The sequence below is a fragment of the Rhinolophus hipposideros genome, assembly GCF_964194185.1.
Source record: "Rhinolophus hipposideros genome assembly, chromosome: 10".
NCBI classification, from domain to species: domain Eukaryota; kingdom Metazoa; phylum Chordata; class Mammalia; order Chiroptera; family Rhinolophidae; genus Rhinolophus; species Rhinolophus hipposideros.
In genome coordinates, this window is record NC_138056.1 from 3,947,262 (window position 1) to 3,969,252 (window position 21,991).

The 21,991-nt window shown below is 50.1% G+C and overlaps 1 protein-coding gene across 5 annotated transcripts in view; it reads left to right on the top strand.

The window, feature by feature from the left end:
* The first annotated feature begins 11,272 nt into the window (after positions 1–11,272).
* CPT1A (carnitine palmitoyltransferase 1A) overlaps positions 11,273–21,991 on the top strand; it is a 60,068-nt gene continuing 49,349 nt past the window's right edge. The window contains exons 1-2 of one of the 5 annotated variants that reach the window (XM_081063814.1): positions 16,431–16,571; positions 17,714–17,888. The gene's annotated coding sequence lies outside the window, so the exon portion shown is untranslated. Of the gene's footprint in view, positions 11,437–13,123; positions 13,269–15,607; positions 15,681–16,421; positions 16,572–17,713; positions 17,889–21,991 lie in introns of those variants that run through there. The other 4 variants (XM_081063813.1, XM_081063811.1, XM_081063815.1 and 1 more) reach the window with 4 other exon arrangements.

Here is a 21,991-nt window from a genome sequence, read left to right on the forward strand (position 1 = left end):
TGCACTAAGTAAAGCAGACTGCTCTTCCTAATGCTGGCAGGCCTCATCCAATCAGTTGAAGGTATGAACGGAAGAAAAGGGCTGACCCTTCCCTGAGTAAGAGGGAACTCCACCTGCCTGAGTTGAAACTGGGACATAGGTGTTTTTTTTTTTAATCCTGCCTTTGGACTCAAACTGGAACAGTGGCTCTTCCTGGGTCTTGAGCCTACCAGACATCATACAGGAATTATCCCATCAGCTCTTCTTGGTTTTCAGCTTGCCTACTGCAGATTTTGGGACTTGTCAGCCTATTTTGCCCCCAAAAAGGATCTATTCGGGAGAATAAAAAGGGTTACAACCCAACATATATGGACATGTCAAGCCACGTGCATATTATGGCCAGCATGCCAAGATGCAGGGGTATGTAAGGAAGAAAAAAAGGAAGTTAGAACTATAGGGTTCCATTGTAAAGGAAGTTAGAACCATGGGGTTCTTCCTGTAGGGTTCTTGCGTGAACTTCCATAAGCCCTAGCTCCTCCCATCTATTACCCATCCCCTGCCTGAGCATGTTTTCTTAAAGTTCCAATTCATACACACACACACACACACACACACACACACACACACACACACAGAGGGTACCCCACAAAAGGAAAAAACTGTATTAAAATTGTAATACTCAATATTACTCAAGGTCTGACAATTAAATTTGAGAACTTGTTACAATGCTGTTGCTAATCTTTTTTGATATCACAGGGATTATTCATTATGAATTTGCACCCACTGGACAAACAGTTAACCAAGTTTACTATTTGGAGTGCTGAAAAGGCTGCATGAAAAAGTTAGATGACCTAAACTTTTTGCCAACAATTCGTGGCTCTTGCATCACGACAATGCACCAGCTTACACAGCACTGTCTGTGAGGGAGTTTTTAGCCAGTAAACAAATAACTGCATTGGAACACCCTCCTTACTCAGCTGATCTGGTCCCCAGTGACTTCTTTCTTTAACCGAAGATAAAGGAAATATTGAAAGGAAGACATTTTGATGACATTCAAGACATCAAGGGTAATATGATGACAGCTCTGATGGCCATTCTAGAAAAAGAGTTCCAAAATTGTTTTGAAGGGTGGAGTAGGCGCTGGCGTTGGTGCATAGCTTTCCAAGGGGAGTACTTTGAAAGTGACCATAGTGATATTCAGCCATGAGGTGTGTAGGACTTTTTCTAGGATGCATTCCCAAACTTAATTATCAGACCTCATATACTGATAACAAAAGATGAATACAAGTCACATCTGACTTCTGCAGTTACAAGAGGTGCTCAAAGTGCTTACCATGAGCATCCAGACACTTCTGATTATGGCGAACTATTGCTTGAGCCACGTTGATCAAAGTATCCACATGTGTACATAAACCCCCGGTATATGTATTTCTGTCTCTGTTTCTCTTATATAATATGTATGTGTTATGTTATACACACACACACACACACACACACACTCTGTGTTTCCCTGAAAATAAGGCCTAGCTGGACAATCAGCTCTAATGCATCTTTTGGAGCAAAAATTAATATAAGACCCAGTCTTATTTTACTATAATATAAGGGTCTTATATAATATAATATAATATAATATAATATAATATAATATAATATAATAAACATAATACTGGGTCTTACACTAATTTTTGCTCCAAAAGACACATTAGAGCTGATTGTCCAGTTAGGTCTTATTTTGGGAGAAACACGGTGTGTGTATTTATATGTACATATATATGTGTGCATATATATGTGTGTGTGTATGTGTGTATATACACATATGTATATATATATATATATATATATATATATATATATATATATATATAATATCGGTTCTGTTTCTCTGGAGAACCCTGACTAATACCAGCACAGAGGGTAATTCAGTAATATACAACAACACTGCACACACATGGCCTTGACCCAATCACAATTCCGAGAACCCACCCTACGGACAGACTTGCAGGTACAAGAACTGACCTTTGTACAGTTATTCATTGCAAAAATGTTTCTAGGGCAAAAGACAGGAAATACCCAAGTGTCACAGAGGACAATTAAATGGCGATAAAATAAACCATATGATGGAACACTGTGTACCATTAAACCATATTGAAATAAACTTAAACAGAGACACTCTCTATTTAATGACAGAAAGATAGCTTCAAGGCATGTAACTAAATTTTTGAAAAGGCAAACATAGGACGGGAGATATAGCAAGCTTCCTTTGACATGAGAAAGAAGGTAATAGACATACATACTAATTTTTGCTTGCATCTTCATAAGGAAATTCTGGAAAGACAACATAAGAAACCAGTAAGAGTGGTTACCTGGGTGTGTCAGATGGGGCAGAGGTGAGAGTAAGGCTTTTTCCTAGATACTTCTTATACTGATTTGATATTTAAACCATATTAATGATTTGAACATATTCCCGATTGAAAAATAAAATATCCCCTGCTTATCCACCAGCAGTGTCCTTGTTCGTTGCCCTTGTAGAAAGGAGTGGGTGGCATCCAGTCTGTTCATTATTGTCCTTCCGGAGCCTAGGAGAGGTCCAGCTCACAGTAGGTGCTGGAGAAACACATTTGGGTTGAATGGTTGACTAGAGAAACTGGAAACAAACTAAAAACAAGAAAACAACAGAGCGTGGTCGGCATAAATGCAGGTGCGCTCAAACTGTGGAAAATAGCGAAGCAGTTAAGGAGAAGGTAGGTTCAGAGTGATTTCCAAAACATACTGTTAAGTGGGGAGGGGGAACAAGAGCCAAAATTATATATAAACCCAACCTGATCGATGTAAAAGAGATCCCTAAAACAAACTATTCTGGAAGATGTGGAATGTACAATGTGGAAAAGTCTGGAAGAATATACAGCCGACTAACAGTTGTGGTTACGGCCAGAGGGGGGAGTTGTTTGGAGGAGGGAGAAGCTGACGGGGGGGGGGGGGGACGAGGGGGGGGGAGTTCTGCCTACGATAGTTTCCGTTTATTCCTGAGAATGCATTGGTTACCTGGGAAAAATGGATAGCGTCCTATTAAGAAAAAGAGAGCAGAAACGCCTGTGTACCATACGGCTTCCATTTTGTAAAAATTCACGAAATCAAAGATACATAGAAAGTAGCACAAAACACCGATGGGATTAAGCGTTACCGAGAGGTGAGATTTCAGGCAATTTTTTAAAAGCTTTTTGTGACGCGGTCCACCGTTTCCCCTTTTCCCACGGTGAATACACCGTAATTGCGTAACTTGAACTTACTAAAAAGCCGCCAGCTCCGGAGGCCGTCCCCCGCGCAGCCCCTGGGGGCGCTGGCCGCGGCTCAGGCCGACCGCCCGGCTTGGCTGCGGTGCAGACCGAGGGCACCCAGAGCAGGAAGCCGCGCAGCAAGGCGCACGCCGCCGAGGAAGTGCTGGCTCCGCGCGGGGACAGGCGCGGGGCGGGGCCGCTCCGAGGTCCCCGGCTCTCGACGCCCGGGACCGGGTGCGGTCTCCCGGCTGGAGGGCAAGCACGCTGCCCCCACCCCGCCCATTCGGGGCCGATTTCACACCGCGGCCCAGCTGGCGCCGGTCCCTCCCGCAGTCTAACCCCGCCCCCGCGCGCGGGCCCGGCCGACCTGCACCCGCGGTGATGGCCCCGGGCACCCTCTCCCTCCCGCCGGCGACTCCGGCTGACCCGGGGCGGGTAGAGGAGATGCGCGAACTAGCGCATCTCCGGTACTGCCTCCCCCTCCACCCCAGCTCCTTCTCGTGCACAAAAGAGGGGCTCTCGGGGACCCTGGGACGCAAACAGGGCTCTGGGTGGACGCCGAGAGGAGCAGGAGTGAGCTGGGAGGGAGAGCGCCGGGAGCTGGGGGGCAGCGCGGGGTCTCCTCCCCACCGGCCGCCGGCTGCCCCCAGCGGCAGGACTCGCGGCTGTGCAAGGTGCCGGAGACCTTGGCCGAGTTGGCCTGTCCCTTGGCCTGGGGCCTGCACCCAGGCGCGCCGGGGAGGGGCTGCAGCGTCGGGATCGCCCGCGGAGCTTCCTGCAGAAGAAACAAATTCAAGGGAGCAGGGCAATTGGACGTTTTTAAACTGCAAGTGCTCCTGCAACAGCCTAAAGCCTCTGTCGCTCCCGGCCCACCTCCCCGCCCTTGCGGTCTGTCGCTTCGTCTCCCCACCCCCGAAATCGCCCCCACACACACACACAGACGCTCGTCTCCTCCCATCAAAGCAAGTGACCTTAAGGAAACAATTACTTTATCTGGCGCCCAACTAACGCTCAGCCAATTCCCCTCTTTTCCTTTCCACAAAAGATCTGGCGAGTTGGCCGAGCCCCGAGTCGTCAGAAATGGGACTCAACCGTAGTTCCGGATCTGGAGTGGGGTGGGGGAGACCCTCCAGATCTTAGGAAAGGCCGGACGTCCTGGAACCGGGCCCTGGAGGAAGAGGTTATCAGTCTAATTTGGGTAATCTGGAAGACTTCTTGGAGCAGGTGGTGTCTGAGTTGGATCTTGAAGGCTAAGAGGGACTTTTCCAGGTGGAAAAGGAGACAGACATCGGGTTCTATTTCAGGGTCAAGGTCAGAGTGGGAGCTCCGCACCCCACCCCCAGCCCCCACAGGCAGATTGGAGGCTGGTGAGTGAAGGAGCTGTGGGCATCCATCAAAGGAGGAATGGTGAAACAAAACGTGGTCCAGACGTACAATAGGGTGTTACTCGCCATAAAAAGGAATGAAGCACTGACAGGCTACAACGTGGAAGAACCTTGAAAATATTATGCCCAGTGACAGAAGCCAGATACAGAAGTATTGTACTATTTATTGGAGGATTTTACTTATAGGAAGTGTCCAGAATAGGGAAATCCATAGAGACAGAAAGTAGATTGGTGGTTGCCACCGGCTGGCGGGAGTTGAGGGGAGTGATGGCTAGTGGGTCACGGTTTCTTTTAGGGAAGCATGTTTTGGGAAACTTCTGGGATTAGATTGTGGTGATGGTAACACAACTTTGTGTATATAGTACAAACCACTGAATTGTACACTTGAAAAGGGTGGATTTTATGGCATACATGAGTCATATCCTAACAGATTTTTTTTAAAAGGAGGAGGATTATGGGTAGAGCACTTTCCTGGGTTGTTATCCCATTTTGCAATAGAGGAAAGTTTACTGGCTTGGGGCCTCACAGCTGGGCAGGGCTGCTGCTGAGCCAGAACCCAGATGCTCTCTGAACATCTGGAGGGTTAGGAGTGGGTCCTGGTTTACCTTGTCTCTGTGCCTGGCATTTAGCCCACCACTGGGCACAAAGATAAGAGGTGGGCCGGCCCACTGGCTCAGGCAGTTGGAGCTCCATGCTCCTAACTCCAAAGGCTGCCAGTTTGATTCCTACATGGGCCAGTGGGCTCTCAACCACAAGGTTGCCAGTTCAACTCCTCGAATCCTCAAGGGATGGTGGGCTGCGCCCCCTGGAACTAAGATTGAACAGGGCACCTTGAGCTGAGCTGCCACTGAGCTCCTGGATGGCTCAGTTGGTTGGAGTGAATCCTCTCAGCAACAAGGTTGCCAGTTGGAGGGGAGAGGGGAAGAAAGAGGTGAGTGGGAAGGCACTCCAGGCGTGGGAACAACAAGAACAGATGCCCAGAGGAAGGAAGCAGGGTGAGAGCTTGAGTGGAAAAAGCACAGAGTTAGTCCATCGAGGCTCATAAGCACAGGCTGGTCCTTTAGGTGCAGGCCTCGGAAGGTCTTGTCGGTCCTGCCTTGGGGACAGGGCCAGCTCCATGGGTGTACAACCCCACCCAGTCACACAGTGCCAGCACTCAGAAGGGTGCTGAAGGGCCCGGTGGTGGCTTAATGCCCAGTCTTTCTTTCTTTTTTTTTAAATGAAGGCCTTAATTTTAATAATTAAAAAAAATATATTGGGGAATATTGGGAGACAGTGTGTTTCTCCAGGGCCCATCAGCTCCAAATCGTCTTTCAATCTAGTTGTGGAGGGCGCAGCTCAGCTCCAAGTCCAGTCACCATTTTCAAACTTTAGTTGCAGGGGGCACAGCCCACCATCCCGTGCAGGAACTGAACTGGAAAGCTTGTTGAGAGCTTGCGCTCTAACCAACTGAGCCATGCGGCCACTCTAATGCCCAGTCTTAAAATTCTTAATATTTCTTAAACAATGGTTTCTGCATTTTCTTTTTTTAAAAAAAAACTTTTATTTATTTTCAATGTGTTTTCCCAGGATCCATTAGTTCCAAGTCAAGTAATTGTTTCAATCTAGTTGTGGATAGTTGTCTCAATCTATTTGTAGAGGGTGCAACTCACACTGGCCCATGCGGAGATCGAACTGGCAACCCTGGTGTTACCAGCGTCGCGCTCCAACCAACTGAGCTAACCGGCTGCCCAGGGTTTCTGCATTTTCATTTTGCACGCGGCCTGGCAGACAATGTAGCTAGTTCTGCCTGAGGCCACAGGATGTCGCAAAGGTGTTCAGACAGGAAGGTGAGCATAGGCACACCAGGAAGAAGGACAGAGGCAGGAAAACTGAGAGATTTCTGCTACGGCCCCTCCTTGAGGATTTGGGAGGATCAGACTATGGGTGCTATCTGGCAGGGTGGGAGCTAGCAGGAGAGCAAACAAGGCTGGTGTAGACACCGGCCAGGGTCAGAGCCACATCTAGGTTGGAGGTGGGGGAAAACAGAAGGGAGCTACGGTAAACATCTGAGAACAGGTCCCAGGGGAGGAGAACCTGGTGAGGGTGATTCAGAGGTTACAGGGAGGCAGTGTTCCCAGGACATGATGTGGAGTAGCAGTGAACTGCCGCAGAGGGTCCAACAGGATGGGACGCGGGGCAGGTGGCAGGTGCTGGTGGTCACCGGTAAGCTTCCGGATGACCAGTGCCACAGTTGGAGGAGAAGCTGCTGGGTGAGATGGACTTTCTTAAGGAAAAGGAAACTATGTGGACACATTTGAAATCTGAGGACAATCGCATCTGCAAGTAGAAAGGTACTGTACAAAGCGTGAGTCTTCTAAAAACTGGTCTCATGGTTTACCAAGTAGCCTCTGGAGAGTCTGAAGGGGCGGGGGGTGGGTAGTCTTATAGGACTGAGCCCTTAACCTGTGGAATCCGATGCTCTCTGGGTAGATGGTGTCAGAATTGAATTGAATGGCTTGTTGGTGTGGGGAACACCCCCCGCCGAAAGCACATTTGGTGACTAGAAGTGTCAGAAGTGAACTGTTTTGTGTCAGTCATAAAGATTTTCAGAAGAGAAACACACGGTAGGGAAAAACCAGATTTTTCTCTACACAGGAAGGTAGACAAAATCTGTTTTTCCTAAAAAGGTACACACCGGTTATCCTACAGGGCAAGAAAACCATAACTTTGAGGAATCTTTTTTTTCTTTTTCCGAATGACAGAACACTTTGGTCAGACAAAAACCTACCAGTTAACATGTAACTTCATAGATTCTAGGGCCCAAAGATATATTTCCCTAAAGAATGAGCTAACCCTTAGGTGGGCCTGTTAGATGAGGAGCCCATGAAAGGACGTTTAGCTATCCTTTTGCCTTATTTCCAAGTTTCAGATAATTTTTCTGAACCTGTGTGGGTCAGGAGTCTATAAATGGGCTTTGAAAGGCCCGAGAAAAATTATTTACCACTGTTTGTATGTGTGTGTGTGCATTTTTCTGGGAAAAGCGTTTGTAGCTGTCATCAGGTTTTCAAAGGGTCAGTGACCTGTACCCTCCCCCACCGCCATCCCTAGAGTTTAAAAACTATTGACTCAGTGTTACCTGCCTAGCTCCTTCTCCCTCCAAAGGGGAAGAATTTGTCTTGACACAGAAGCTTCTGTCAGCGCTGTCATTTGCATATTCAGCATTTGCTAAAATGAGCTATAAAAATATCATCCCTCCCCCATCTATAAGGCCCCATGTCCAGGCTGGGCCCGTCCCAGCTGTGGGCCAGTCAAGATGCCAACTTCCGGCCCGCCTGGTGGCTCAGGCGGTTGGAGCTCCGTGCTCCTAACTCCAAAGGCTGCCAGTTCGATTCCCACATGGGCCAGTGGGCTCTCAACCACAGGTTGCCAGTTTAATTCCTCGAGTCCTGCAAGGGATGGTGGGCAGCGCCACCTGCAACTAAGATTGAACACGGTACCTTGAGCTGAGCTCCCACTGAGCTCCTGGATGGCTCAGTTGGTTGGAGCGCAGGCTCTCTCCACAACTAAGATTGAAAGGACAACTTGAAGCTGAACGGTACCCTCCACAACTAAGATTGAAAGGACAACAACTGGACTTGAAAAAAAAAAAAAAGTCCTGGGAGTACATACCATTCCCCAATAAAGTCCTGTTCCCCTTCCCCAATAAAATCTTTTTTTTTAAAAAAAAGAGGATGCCAACTTCAAGGAGCACCCACTGAGGTGTCACCTGCTCTGTGCCCAGAATGGGCTCTGGTCACACTAAGAAGCTCAGATCACAGGATCACACCCTCCAAGTGAGCTGGGCTAGTGGGGGCCTCAGAGATGACTGAGATCTGAGGTCACAATGGCGACCTTTGAACTACTCTAACCTTTTCAAAAAGCCTTAATGGGACCGCACATGTATCTGAAACGAACCCAGATGGAGCAAATTATCCAACCTGTTTGCTCTGGGCTGGCAGCCCCTCGGGTGTTAGCGGCTTCTATCCTGAGGGAGGAGCGTCTGAGGAACGGATACACCTCACACTGGTGGTGAGCTCCAGCTGGCAGTTGGTTAATAAACGAGGAAATAACTTATTCTTTCATTGATGTTTACTGTTTACAGACAAAAGCTTTTAAAACATGGGCTCCATAGAGAAAAAATAATAATCATAGCTAATGCTTATATGGCGCCTACTGTGTACTGGGGAATGTTCTGAGCACTTCCCATCAGCCACTCGTAATCTTCCTTAAGACCCTCTAAGGCAGCTTCTATTATTTGCTCTCCCCGTTTTACAGGGAAGGAAACAGAGGCCCCGACAGGTTACAATTTCTTAGCTGGTAAGTAGCAGAGTCAGGATTTGAACCCAGGCTGTCTGGCTCTAGAGTTCACATCACTAAGCCACTAGAATTAGTGCTTCTCCAAATAAATTTTGTAAAAAACGATGGTGAAAAGGTTGCTCATTAATCCCCTAGCCAAACGTCCTCATTATCTTAGGTGAGGAAACTGAGGCCCAGATGGGGTAGTGAGCAGACTCCGGCTGCTGGTCAGGTGTGTTCACTCCTGGCACCGCTCTTGCTTCTGTACTGGGATGCCTCCCGAAAGGCAAACCTCTGCCCACCTTCTTTGGGCCTAACACGGGCCGTCAGGGTGCTGGGTACTTCGAGATGCAGAGGAAACAGAGTGGTGTTCTTGGCCTGGAGGGGAGGAGGCAGCAGGACAAGGAGAGAGGAGGAGAGGGGATGGGGTGCTCAGGCCTCCTTCCCCACTCCTGCCCACAGCTTTGCCATCACCCAGGCTTCAGACGCTCTCCCTGCCTCTCCCCTGCACCAGCGAGGGGCTGGCAGCTGGGCTCTACGGTTCCCCAGCTCCCGACTCTGCTGTCTCCCCCAGTGATCTCAGGGTCTCAGCTTCATCACCTCCTCTCCTTTCATGACTGCCTGGATGGCATCCCCCTTGCCACCAACAGTCAATGGCCCACTCACTTGTCAATCACTTTTAATTTTTAATTAAATAACATTGAGGCCTAACGTACAGGTAGCAAAAGGGCATAATGTACATAATTTTAAGCGTATGGACCCAGGCATTGCCACCTACCCCACCAAGTCCCCTGTAGCTTCTTGACACGGTGCTCCGTGGTTATCCATCACTGCCATTACCAGGCATCACTTACCTTCTGGAACATACAGCACACATACTTTCTGTGCATTTGCTTGGCTGTCCTTTGCTTAAAGATCTGCAACATTCACCCATGTTGCGTGTATCAGTAGTTTATTCTTTTTCCTTGCTGCTTATGATTATACTGTGTGGAGAAACCACCATTTATTTATCCATTCTACTGTTGATGGATATTTGGGTTATTTCTGGGTTTTTGTTAGTTTAAGTAAGTCTCCTCCAATCATTTCTGAACAAGTCTCTGCATGGACACGAGCTCTCATTTCTCTCTGGTGTGTGTACCCAGGAGTAGGATTACTGGGTCATAGGACAAGCCTGTTTAATTAGAAATACATTTTCACTGCTGCTGTTTGTTCCTTTCGCTGGCACCTTGGATTCAGCTTGTTGCCTCTGTGTGCCCTCATTCTGTCCTCACCAAACCCCATGCTTGCTGAGCAAATATTATTGACACCCTGACATGGAAGGACCACTATTTACTCACTGCCTGGAGGGGCTCAAGGTTCAAGTTCAGAGGGACTCAAAACTCTGCAGAAGAGAAGGAAGCGCAGAACCCTGAGACTATAAAGTGTTTCCTATGGGAAACGAGAGCTGAGCTCTAAAAAATCTCACACACTTTTGGATCAGAACCTGCTGGGAGCTGCCAGCAAGAGAGAGGCTGGCAAGAGAGAGAAGGACTCAGCTGTGCTCTTGGCAGGCCTAGAGGGCTTTAGAAGTTTCGAGTTACAATTGTTCCTCCACTTTCGGTTGCACAATGGTATTGTGGTTATGTTTTTAAAAAGAACCCTTACCTTTCAGAGAGTCCTACTAAAGAACTTGAGGACAAAATGGTGGGATTTCTAGGTTTGCTTTGAAGAAATCAATAGGGGGACAAGGGCACAAACAAACGCCCTAGCTTGAAAACTGTTGATCCCGAGTGTTGGTTGTATAGGACTTTATTATACTATTCCCATTAATTTTTTTATCTTTGAATTTTCCCACAAAAAGATATTTTTAGAGCGAAAAAGGGAGATGTCTCTTAGAGAAGATATAGTACGTGCGTTAAAAAAAATAAAACAAGCTTTCCTTTAAAGTATGTTCGTTTCAAACCGGGGGAGAATTTGAAAGAAAACAAAACAAAACAAAAAAGCGTAAGACAGATTTCTCTAGTTTTGGGATATTTTTGGCCCCCAGGGACTCAGGATCAGACCGTGTCTGGAGCTCTCCAGGGGCCTAGTCCCTCTGCTCTGTATTAATAGCCACCGCCCCACCGCCCCGCCGCCCCGGGGGCTGCAGTCCCAGGGAGCAGAGCACGAGAGGGGAATGACGCCTCCATGGAACGCAAGGAGTTGCCGCCGAGCGTGGGCTCATCACCGCCGCGGGAGTCACCGCGGCCCAGGTGAGCGCGGCGCATCGGTGCTCTGACCCACCGCGCTCCCTGCCCCTGTCCCGCCCAGCCTGCAGGTGGCACAGAGGCTGAGCGCAAAGAAGGGTGTACGGTCAAGGCCAGAGAGTCCTGGGAACAGACTGGGCACCGGGCCAATCCCGGCGGGACGCACGACAGAGCACCGAGTGAGGGACGAAAGTGACCTTGGGATGGGGACCTGCAGGCGGCCTGGGTTCCAGTGAGAGGAGGAAAGCATTTGAGGTGAGGGTGACAGTCCAGCTTCCAGGAAGGTCCACGTGCAGGGAGAGGCGCGCAGGTAACCCTGGAGGGGCCTGGTGAGACAGGTGTGCCCAGGCCCAGACCACCTGCCTTCTTGGGCGGTGAAACCCGCGGGGGTCGTAGCCAACTTCTAACTGTAAAGAAATGCAAATTAAAATAAGGAGAGATATCTACCGTCACCTTTAGATTGGCAAAGATTAAAAAAAAAGGTAATGACTGCCAGCGCTGGTGAGCTCCTGGAGACAAGGCCGCGCTGTCATGCGCGGGTGGGAGTGGAAGTTAGTAAGCTTTTCCAGAGGGCAGCTCGGTAAGCGGCACCAAAATGTCTCACGTGCCTGCCCTTTGACCTGTTGCTTCACTTCTAGGGTTTTACAGAGAGAAACGGGCGCTCACTGACAAACATGGAAGGCCAGTGCAGCTTTATTTATACCTGCAATGGTGAAAAGCGGGGTGGGGGGGTGGGAGGGGGCTAAGTGTCCTTGGGGGATTAAATACTCTGAAAGACGCGGTCATCTCTGAGCCTCCCCAGGGAACTCTGTCCACGACAGAAACAACTGACAACAAAGAGTTTTACAAACCGCACATATCCTGTGACTTCGTTGACAACAGGTTGGACAGTACGCACGAACAGTTAACTGGAAGAGTGGCAGCGGTGGGGGCGGGAACTAGAGAGAACTTTCGTTTTCTCTTCCAAATCCTTTTGCGGTAACGACCAAATAATTAGGACAGAAAGATAGAGGCAAGCGTGGATTTTTCATAACCCAAAAGAGTGATTGACCTTTAGGAGAGCCGAGTCTTTGTTGATAAAACTGGTGCATTTATGGAGCACCTGCTGTATGCAGGGCTGCCAGCTCCGGCCTGGGCAACGTTGCGGGTGAAGATAGGGGAGGGGCGGCTCACCGGGCAGGACGCGCGGAGCCCCAGCCCCGCACCCTCTTCCCCGAGCCCAATGCTGCAGCTACCCTCGGCTAGACCCCTGGGATCGGCCGCTGAGCAGTTTCCATGGTTTCTCGGTCACTCTGTCCTCGCCTCCAGCCTTTTCTTTCTAGGCACCTAATGTGCTGTAGGAACCTACATAATGAATTTGCCAAATCTTACCAAAGTCCCGCAAGGGAGGTATTTCTATCCCAGTTAAATGAGGAGGAGGCTCAGCAAGGTCTCCAGAATCCCCATTAGCACAATGGCCCCGCAAGCAGCACTGCCTCCGGGTCGCATCAGCTGTCCCTACGAGGATAAGGCACGATTTGGAGCGTGGGCCTTGGAGTCAGCCCTGGGCCACTGTCGGATCCATCTTCTTAGCTGTGTGATCGTGGGCAACTTAGTGATCCTTTCTCCCGCCGGGGCTGGGATCAGCTATTTATAGGGGTTAGGGTAAGGATTACACAGGATAATGCCTCTAAAGGGCGAGCACGAGCTGGGCACCGAGCTAAGGCCCATTTTTCAGATGAGGAAACTGAGGCTAGCAGGGCGAGGACTCTCACCCTAGGCCGCACGCTGGCGGAGACCGCGGTGGTGAGCACGCGTGGGAACGTCAGTTTCCTCACCTGAAGCTCTCCCCAGGACTCCCCGCCAATGCCCCGCCCCTCCATATGCCCCGCCCCGTCCAGGTCCCGCCCCCGGCCCGTCGGGCATCCCAAGTGGTCGCCCACGCCCGCCTCAACCAATCCCCGGCGGCCGGCGTCGGGTGCACTCGGCCTCGCGGGCGGCCCTCCCGCCCCTGGTGCCGGATCGCTGCTCGCTCACTCCGCCGCCCTCGCCGCCGTCGCTGCAGCTGCCGCCGCCTCCGCCTGCGCCGCGCCTCAGTCCCGGACTCGGTAAGGCCAGGCCGAGGCCGCGCGCCTCGGGCAGGGCTGGCGGGCGCCGCCCTACGGGCTGCGGCAGACTCCGGGGCGGGGAGTGCGCGGGGACTGCCGGGGCAGGGACCAGGCGGAGGGTGGGCCGCTGGAGCAAGGGCGCGTGGGGTAACCCCCAGCATCCCCTTCGGACGGCAGGCTCAGGAGAGAACCCGAAACCGAGCGGGGCAGGGACTCCCCAGTCCCCGCAGTGAATTGGGTCTGGGGGTCCTCCCCGGGGTCGGTCTGCACGCGGGCGGGTCCTTTGCGGCGGCGGGAGGGATGCTTAACCCTCCGGAGTTGGCAAGACGTCTCCAGCCGGGGCCACTGTGGCCACCGGCTCCCTTCCCTGCCCCATCTCAGCCCCATCCCCCAGGAGTGTATTGGGTCTGGGGGTCCGCCCGAGGGTCGGTTGACCAGCAGGCGGGTACAATTGCAGAAGATGAAGGGATGCTTCGTTCTGCGGACTTGGCAGGACGCCTCCGGCCTGGGGCCACTTGGGCCGCAAGCTTTCTACCCCATCCTCCAAGCACATTCCCCGGAGTGGATTAGGTCTGGATGTAGGACAGTCCGTTAAGAAGCCAGGGGACGCTCGGACCTCGGAACTCCGAGGGGTGCCGCCCCCTCCCCGCCCCACTCCCCCGCGGTGCAGCCGTCGGTACACGCCCTTGGCGCGGGTACTCCAGGCAGAGGTACCCCAGGAGCTGTCCGAGCGCCCGTGGTGGACGGGACAAGGGCGCTGGGCCCGGGTCCCCGCTTGCAAGTGCCCCCACCATTTCCCGTGCCGCGCGAAGAACCCGCGCAAGGTCGCGCGGGACCCCGGAGCTGCCGCGGCGGGAGTGAGGGCCTCACGTGACCAGGCCCGAACGAACCTGGCCTGCCAGCCTGACGCCCGCAGCCCCTAACCCCAACTCCCTCCGTGAGCCCACAGCCAGTTTCTTTCGTTTTGTCCATGTGGATCAGCGTTTTTATAATGTACATCGGTGGTTGGCTTTCATTAAAGCCGGAGGGAACAAAAATGAGGGCTGATGTTTTTTTTGTTTTGTTTTTTAAAAACACCGAGAGTTAAAAATTCCAAGTAATTAACCAGGTTGAATACAGAATAGACTTAAGTATTCCCAACCCTGGACAGGTTTTCGGTCCCTCTATGCTCCGTGTATTATTAAAATATCCAAGGACAAATTTTAGCAGGACACTGGTAAGTTACTGAATAAAGTGAAAATCAGTTTAACCTTTTGAAATTTGTATTTTGTTACACCACTTTCTTGCATGGGAGTCCGGTTTCTGGTCTATCCAGATATTCAAGCATGTTTGTTTCCTTTTAAACCACAAACCAAATGAATAAAAAATGGCCGAACTCACTGGTCTTTTATTTATGCCAGCATGCATCACCCCCATCACTTTCCAAATTAAGGTGACTCGCAGTGAGTGTGGCGTAAATATGAGGACACTGATGCGGATAATGCGTGGTTGTGGAGGTGTGGGAGTGTCTGGCACCGTCGTGTCTGATTAGAATTGAATGTCGCATTTAGATGGAGAGTTTGGGATGGTTCTGCCTCTGTGCTACCGGGGGCTCTTCTCGCCTGCCAACGACCGGTTTCCTTCCAATGTGAAGTGGCTAGACCTGCCCTTGCACACTGAGCTCCATCTGAACAGCTGTTGGAATCAGACAGAAAACAGGGCCATCTTTAGGAGTGCACCTACTTTGTATCAGAGTGGCAGAAATTGGCATCATGCACAGGCCAAAATAACTTTTCGTGTTTGTACTGAAAACAAGCGGCCTAATCCGGAGGTGAAGGGAAGAAACCTGGCGTCGCTGCCGCCCTTGGCCCCGGTCCGGCCTATTGGTCACCGAGCTGTCAAGCCTGGGCCTCCCGGGAGTCCTGGGGCGAGGGCCTGCGCTTACGTAACCCTGGCCCCGCGTGCCCATTCATAGAAACACTGTTAATTTTTTCCTGGGCATCGCAGCGAGCCCCTTCCGGACGCGCTCCAGGCTCGCGGAGGCGCGGTGCTGCGTTTATGGTGTGGGGTGTCATCAGTCGCACTAAGCTCTTAACTGTCCCCAAGGTTGACCACGCAGGACTGGGCCTTCTCACCAAGAGGCGCTGCGTTGCGCCCGCCGGGATGGTAGCGCGGGCGACACACGCCCGCGAGCTCCGGAAGGTCTCTCTGGGCACGGCGGGTGGAACAGGATCTGAGCGCTTGGGGCGCGCCAGGCCGGGGGCGGGGCTCGCGTAACCTTTCCCCTACTTTTCTCAGCCGTCACGTGACTCCTGCGGCGGGGTGGGGGAAGGAGGAGGCGGGGCGCGCCGCGCGTAGTTGCTGGTGGAGCCTTGGAGGACGCGTTCCAAGCGAGCAATTAAAGACAGCCTGAACTCGGGAGGCGGTGGGAAGGTGGGAGGCGGAAACGCGCGCGGGCCCGGGCCCAGGGCTGGGTATGCACGTTGATAGGAGGGAGCTTTTTTTTTTTTTCCTTTGTTGGAAAAAATGTTTAGTCACTCTGCATGGTTCCTATTGGCAGGCCAGAGTTCTTTTGTCGGTGCAAGCCTGGAATTGGATTCTGGAGGAATTGGTGCTTTTAAGAATAAAATTGTCGTTAAAGCTAGTGTGTTTAAAGTATGTTTCAGAGATCGTCTGTCGCCTACTTGAACGAGGCCCCTGCTTTGAGTGGCTTGAGCCAGGCTCAGGTCCTGCGAGGACTTTTCTGTTTCAAAACTAAGTAAGACAAGCACTCGGTGCAAATGGGAGAGTACAGCGCAGAGTTGGCCGCCTCACTCTGGTTCCTTTTCCAGAAGCCACCACTGTTAAGAGCTTCTCTGATGATTCTAGGGCATGCTTTAAAAAAACACAACTGCTACTTAACACAAATAAGGAATGTTTCCTGCTTGCTGGTTTTTAATATTTTGTTGCCTTTTGTGAACTTCATCTTCTGCCCTAAGCAAGTAGGTGGACATTGGGTTCCCAGCAGGCCCTGGACTGAGGCCCACTTGACCTTTGTGGGTAAGGTGACTGGGAGTCTGAGTTCTGCAGAAAGTACACCTTTACTTTTTTCATTGGTGTGGGTTGTTTTTATGTCCTAGACTGTTCTTGGAAGTTAATAATTGAAAGTTATGTTGCTGAGTGAGGCTGGCCCGTGGGGGTGGTAGGGTAGGGTGATTGCCAACTGGAAGGTTGGGAAATAGGGTGGCTACTGCCCTCCTTCCGAAGGAATATCAGCTCATTGGACAAAGCAAAAAAAAACTCCATTTTCTCCATGAGGCGGTTCACCCACCTATCCCTGGAACCGTGAGTGTCCTCCCGGATTCTTCCCGACTGTATCCTCGGCCCCACCTGTGCCTTCTGCTTCCTAAATGGCTCCTAAACTCACTGTCCTCCCGGTTTCCATGAGCCAGAACACAATGTTTGAGCACGCTTTCTTCCTTGGATTGCTGTGGCCTCCTAATGTCGTGTGGGATGTGGGGTGGTGGGGGGGAGTAGGTGGGGGTGGAGGGGTGTGCTTTTGTGTATGGGAAGTTCCTTGGAGGGAAGCAGGGAGCAGAGGAAGCTGTTGGGTCCCTCCTCACCATGCACCTTGCTTTGCCCTATGACTCGTCAAGGTCGTGTGGACTGGAGGTCAGCGAGCTCATTCTTTCCCATTCGGGTGTCGGTGACCCCTCCTCTCACCACCAGTCCTGGCTTCCTATGGGGTTTCATGGCTGTTGATCCCCAGCATACCCACAGCATTCTGCACTTTGTGTTATGTTGTGTTATGACTCCCTGGGGTAAGCGCTGTGAGGACAGGGACATTGGAGTTCTGAGGGGTCAAATTAGGGGTTAATTCCCTCCCTTTAGAATCCTTTGCCCCTCATTAAAAGCAAACACAAAATAACCTTGCTTTAAAGAAATTGCCATATGTTCTAATTCAGACTTTGCTTTTTATGAAATAATTCTTCATTTATAAAATTATGCATTTATCATTGATTTTCCCAAGTGTCAGCTCCTGTACTGCCCTTTAAAAACATTCAATGCGCACAGTTGGGGTTTCTACTTTTGTAAGTATATCTTGTACAATGTGAGAGGTACAAATAAGGTACGCTAAAAATAAATCAGCAACACTGCTGAAAGTTAAATGTCCAAGACAACTGGCCAAGGTATCAGACCCTGGCATCAGACCCTGGTGTGGGGGGGTAGGAAGAGGAAGGAAATCCACATTCTTGGAGGACATGTTTGCAGCGCCCGTGCCACAGTTGGGAAGGAACAAAGACTGTCTCTGCAGTGAGGTTCAGCTTGTCACTTGCTCTCCTTCAGGTGATATGAGGTGTGGGTATTAGGCATACAGACCATCCCCAACTTAGGATGGTTTGACTTAACGACTTTTTTACTTTACCGTGATGCAAAAGCGATATGCATTCAGTAGAAGCGCAATTTGAATTTTGATCCTTTCCCAGGTACGTGACATGCATGCGATACTCTCTTATGATGCTGGGCAGTGGCGGCGACATTTCCCATGCGGTCACCAGGGACAGTAGCTGAAACTTGACGGTGTGCTGTGTGCCAGTGGTTTTTGGGTATTGCTCTCTGGGCCCGTTGAAAGTTGGCTGGGCTAAGCTCTGGTATTCCAGGGTAGGTGTATTAAGTACATTTTTGATTTAAGTACATTTTGATTAAGTACATTTTGATTTAAGTATATTTTCAATTTATGATGGGTTTATCGGGATGTAAACCCCATTGTAAGTCCAGGAACATTTGTACTTTATATGCCAGGAAACAGATCCTATGAAAGGTGATAACATTTACTCAAGCGGACACCATACAGATGAATAAGTGGCAGAGCTGGAGTTTGAAGCCAGGTCTGTGTTCTCTGAAGCCTGTGCCCACTCCTTTTGCCGGCTGCTTCCCAGACCACTGCAGGCAGAGGGCCGGCTGGGTGTTAGCATCACCCACCCCCCGGTGCCCACGATGTGGTGCTGAATCAGCCATGTGCAGTTCTGGCTTTCCATTTCCTCGTCTGTGAAGTGGTGCCACTGACCCCTGTCATTCTGTCACACAGGGATTTTATGAGGATACAACAAGAGGCCAGATGTGAGGATAGTTCTGAGTGTATGAAATGAATACAGATTCTGGCAAGCAGAGCCATGGCTGCAGGGGGGTTTGATGGACATGGCAGCATTCGGCAGTCCCCAAATTGGAACATGCGGTTTGACAAGTTTAGTTGCACTTCTGGCTTCAAAGGTGAAGAATATGTATGGGAAATATGCCCCCCACGATGGTTTTGGGAACAGCATCCTGGTACCAGGAGGGGTTCAGGGGTCTCTTTGGGTGGGTCTCTTTGGGTGGGTCTCTTTGGGTGGGTGCATGCCCCTCCCATGAGTCCCTGCTCACGTGGTTGTGCCCATGTGGGCAAGGTGTGTCCTTCTGCATGCCTTCCAGAGAAAACCTGAGTAGATAGAACCAGTAGTTGGGGCTGCCAAGACTTCTGTGTTTTCTTAATCAAAATGTGGTCTCAAGTGACCTTTCCCCAATTCTCGCAGAGATTGCATTTCTCTGTCTGATTCCCCCCATACTTGTTGGTATGGTACAATGTAAGGCTTACATTTGAATTTGCTTTATTTTTATGCTACCTGGGTAGGCAGAAGCTATGCTGTTTTTTGAGAGCTGTGGAAAAAAGGATAATGATTCAGAATTCCTTGTATAACCTGCCTTGACTTAGCACCTGTAAATGTAAATGGTTTATTATAAGATAATTCACTGCAAGAAATTAGCCATGTGGCCAGTGTAGTGTGACTTTTGAGTGCTGGGTCATGCATTCAAGATACACCCTTTCATAAATGAAAGTTCCTGCCGCTTCTTGTACACGAAACCCTCCCAGAAACATAAAGTGAGTTCTGAATCTCACAGCCTTGTTCTAAGGGGCCTCCCGTCAGGTTAGGGAAATAACAGTTGGTATTTGTACACACGTGAAGGACGACATGGCTGGAGGAATGCACAGAGGCTGTGTGTGCTCATAGCCAATGGAGAGGAGCCCTTCCTTCCTTCCTTCCTTCCTTCCTTCCTTCCTTCCTTCCTTCCTTCCTTCCTTCCTTCCTTCCTTCCTTCCTTCCTTCCTTGCTGCTAGTTTCTGCCGACAGCTAACTTCTTATCCTGATCAGCAGCAGGAATACTAAGTAGTAAAGAGTACAGAGGGACCTGAGGGAGAGTCATGAACCCTGCGACACATGCAGGTGTCAGGGAAACCCCTGGGCTGGTGATGCCTTCCTGACACGTTCCTTGAAGTGCTTTGGGTAGCAGTGCTGAGGCCGCCTGGGTGGCACCTGGCAGGGATGGGGTGTCCCCACCTTGGAGCTTGTCCTGGAGGGCAGAACTAGCCCAGTGGGACCCTCCCAGGCACTGGTCACCAGACCCTAGGAGATGTAGGGATACAGCTGTGCCCTCCACTAAAGATGAAGCCACACATTCTGTCCCTGCAGTGTCTTCTCTCAGCGCTGTTTTCCAGGGGTGGTTGGTGGCACGAGTGTCATCCAGCCTCAGTCCTTCTCCCTGATGAGGGATACCGGGCTGCGCTAAGCTGTTGCTCTCTGTGAGTAACCTTTTCTCAGAGGATCTCCAGCACAGTTCTCGGCCTGCTGTGGCCAGCTTGTCGGCTGGATGTTAATAGCGCGCAGGCCCTGCTGCTGTGTGCTTGTGACTTGTGCAATTCCGGCGGGAAGGCTGGAGCACGTGACTAAGGTTTAGCGTTGGCACCGTTGTGTTTGTAGTTACTGTAGTTTTATTGCTCGATGCAATCACGTCGTTTTGGTCACTACAGTGTGACCTAACTTTATGTCTGTTGTAACTTGAGGAATCTTAAGTGGAATGTTTTATGTGAAGTGCTCACTGCTTCACTTGGTAGGTAAGAAACAAGAGTTTTGGAGTTGGACCTGAGTCTGCTTCCCAGCTTGGCTGTTTGCTAGCTGTGACCTTGGGCAGCTTTCTTGACAGCCAAGCCTTTGGTCTTCTCTTCAGTAAATGGGATAGCAACAGTACCCGTTTCCTAGGGTTTCAGTGGGAATTCAATGGGCTAAGGCAGGTAAAATGCGATCACATTGTCTGGCATATGCCAAAGAGTTTGGTAGAAAGAATATTTCGTATGTTCGTTGTTAATAGCACAAAAGTTACCTTCTGTGTGACTTACCTTCCTATGACCTACATACGTGTCTACTTAGCTATGAATCTGTTAGGTTGGTGCAAAAGTAATTGTGGTTTAAAAGGTTAAAAATCATGGCAAAAACTGCCATTATTTTTGCACCAACCTAATATTCACCCTCCGTTTATTTATCTGTTGATGTTGGAGGCTGTGTTGAAAAACTTCTGAGGGCACATAATTTAGTTACATATTTCAGTGTCTATAAAGACTTTCCTTGGAAGCCAGCTGTCACGTGGCAACTTTTATTGTTTGTTTTACTTTACAGAGGTGATTGCCACATCTCAATTCCCTGGGCCTGTTTTGAAATGAAGCATCGCACTTTGCATTATGATGACCTTAAACCTCCTTTCCTTAAGGCACGACCTGTTTCAGGACCTGGGGTGGAGGGAGTGACACTCAAGGAGGGCCGCGCGGCCTTTCTGCCAGAGGACCTGGTCTTCTCCTTGGGGGAAATGGACCTGTCTTCTCGATGGGCTCTTGATCACAGGGCCACTGTTAGGATTTGCAGGCTGCTGACCTCTGAGGTGAAAGGTTTTAGGTTAAAAGGAATTGATTGTGGAAAATGAGGACAAAGTGAATGACACATTCGAGGAACAGTACAGACCAGCTGATTGGCCAAGGATCTTGGGGGGAGAGGCTTTGGGCAAAGTTATTAAAATTCAGGTGTGCTTACAAAAGTTGAATGAGAATTTGCAGCGTCTCCCCTTCTCCCCCTGCAGGTTGTTCATTTGACCTTCAGTGTTGGAGAAATGTCTGTGAGCCTCATGGTTTGATTCAGAACCATCAAACAAGGAGGCGTGTCTCGGAGCAGCTTTAAATTGGTATTGGGAGATTAAACGAATAATTTACAAGTGATAGTCATTTGCTGGCAAGGGCAGGTGACGTTGCAAAATGTAATGGGTAGAATTCTTGTGCTCTGGGAACGTGGATTCTGTCAACGGAAGTAATGTCCAAACCTGTAGAGAATTTTTATCAGCGTTTAGTTGATTTAAACTGATGACCTATGCCGGGAAGCTTAAATGCTTCTAAGAAAAAGATTTGCAGCTTCTTTTGTGCATTTGACATTCAGGAGGGGACGGAAGGAAGGTTACATGGAGGTGGGAGAAAGCAAGGTGGGGATTGGATTATAAGATTGGGGCCGTGGACCTGTTCACTGTCCCACAGGTCAGAGATCACTTCTGTCTGGACAGGTGGAGTGCCCACCTGGAGCCCCCACCTGTCAGATGTTAACAAGATTACGTGCTCTCTTGAAGGTGGTTACTTCAAAGGTGTGTTAATCTGGGTGCACAGAAACAATGGGACGGGCAGGGCAGCTTAAGGCAAAGGTGAAACTTTCACTAAGGAAGTTGTATACCTGGGTCTTGACTACCCACCTGCGCAGGGAATGTATGACCTGCTCAGGGGAACTTATGATCAGAGCACCCTATGAGGTTACTTTCCATAGAACTCCTTTTTTCATCATAGTTCATAGGCTGGCTGGAGCAGGCCCTGGAAGAGAGGAGCATGCTACCGTGTTTCCCCAAAAATAAGACCTAAGCAGACC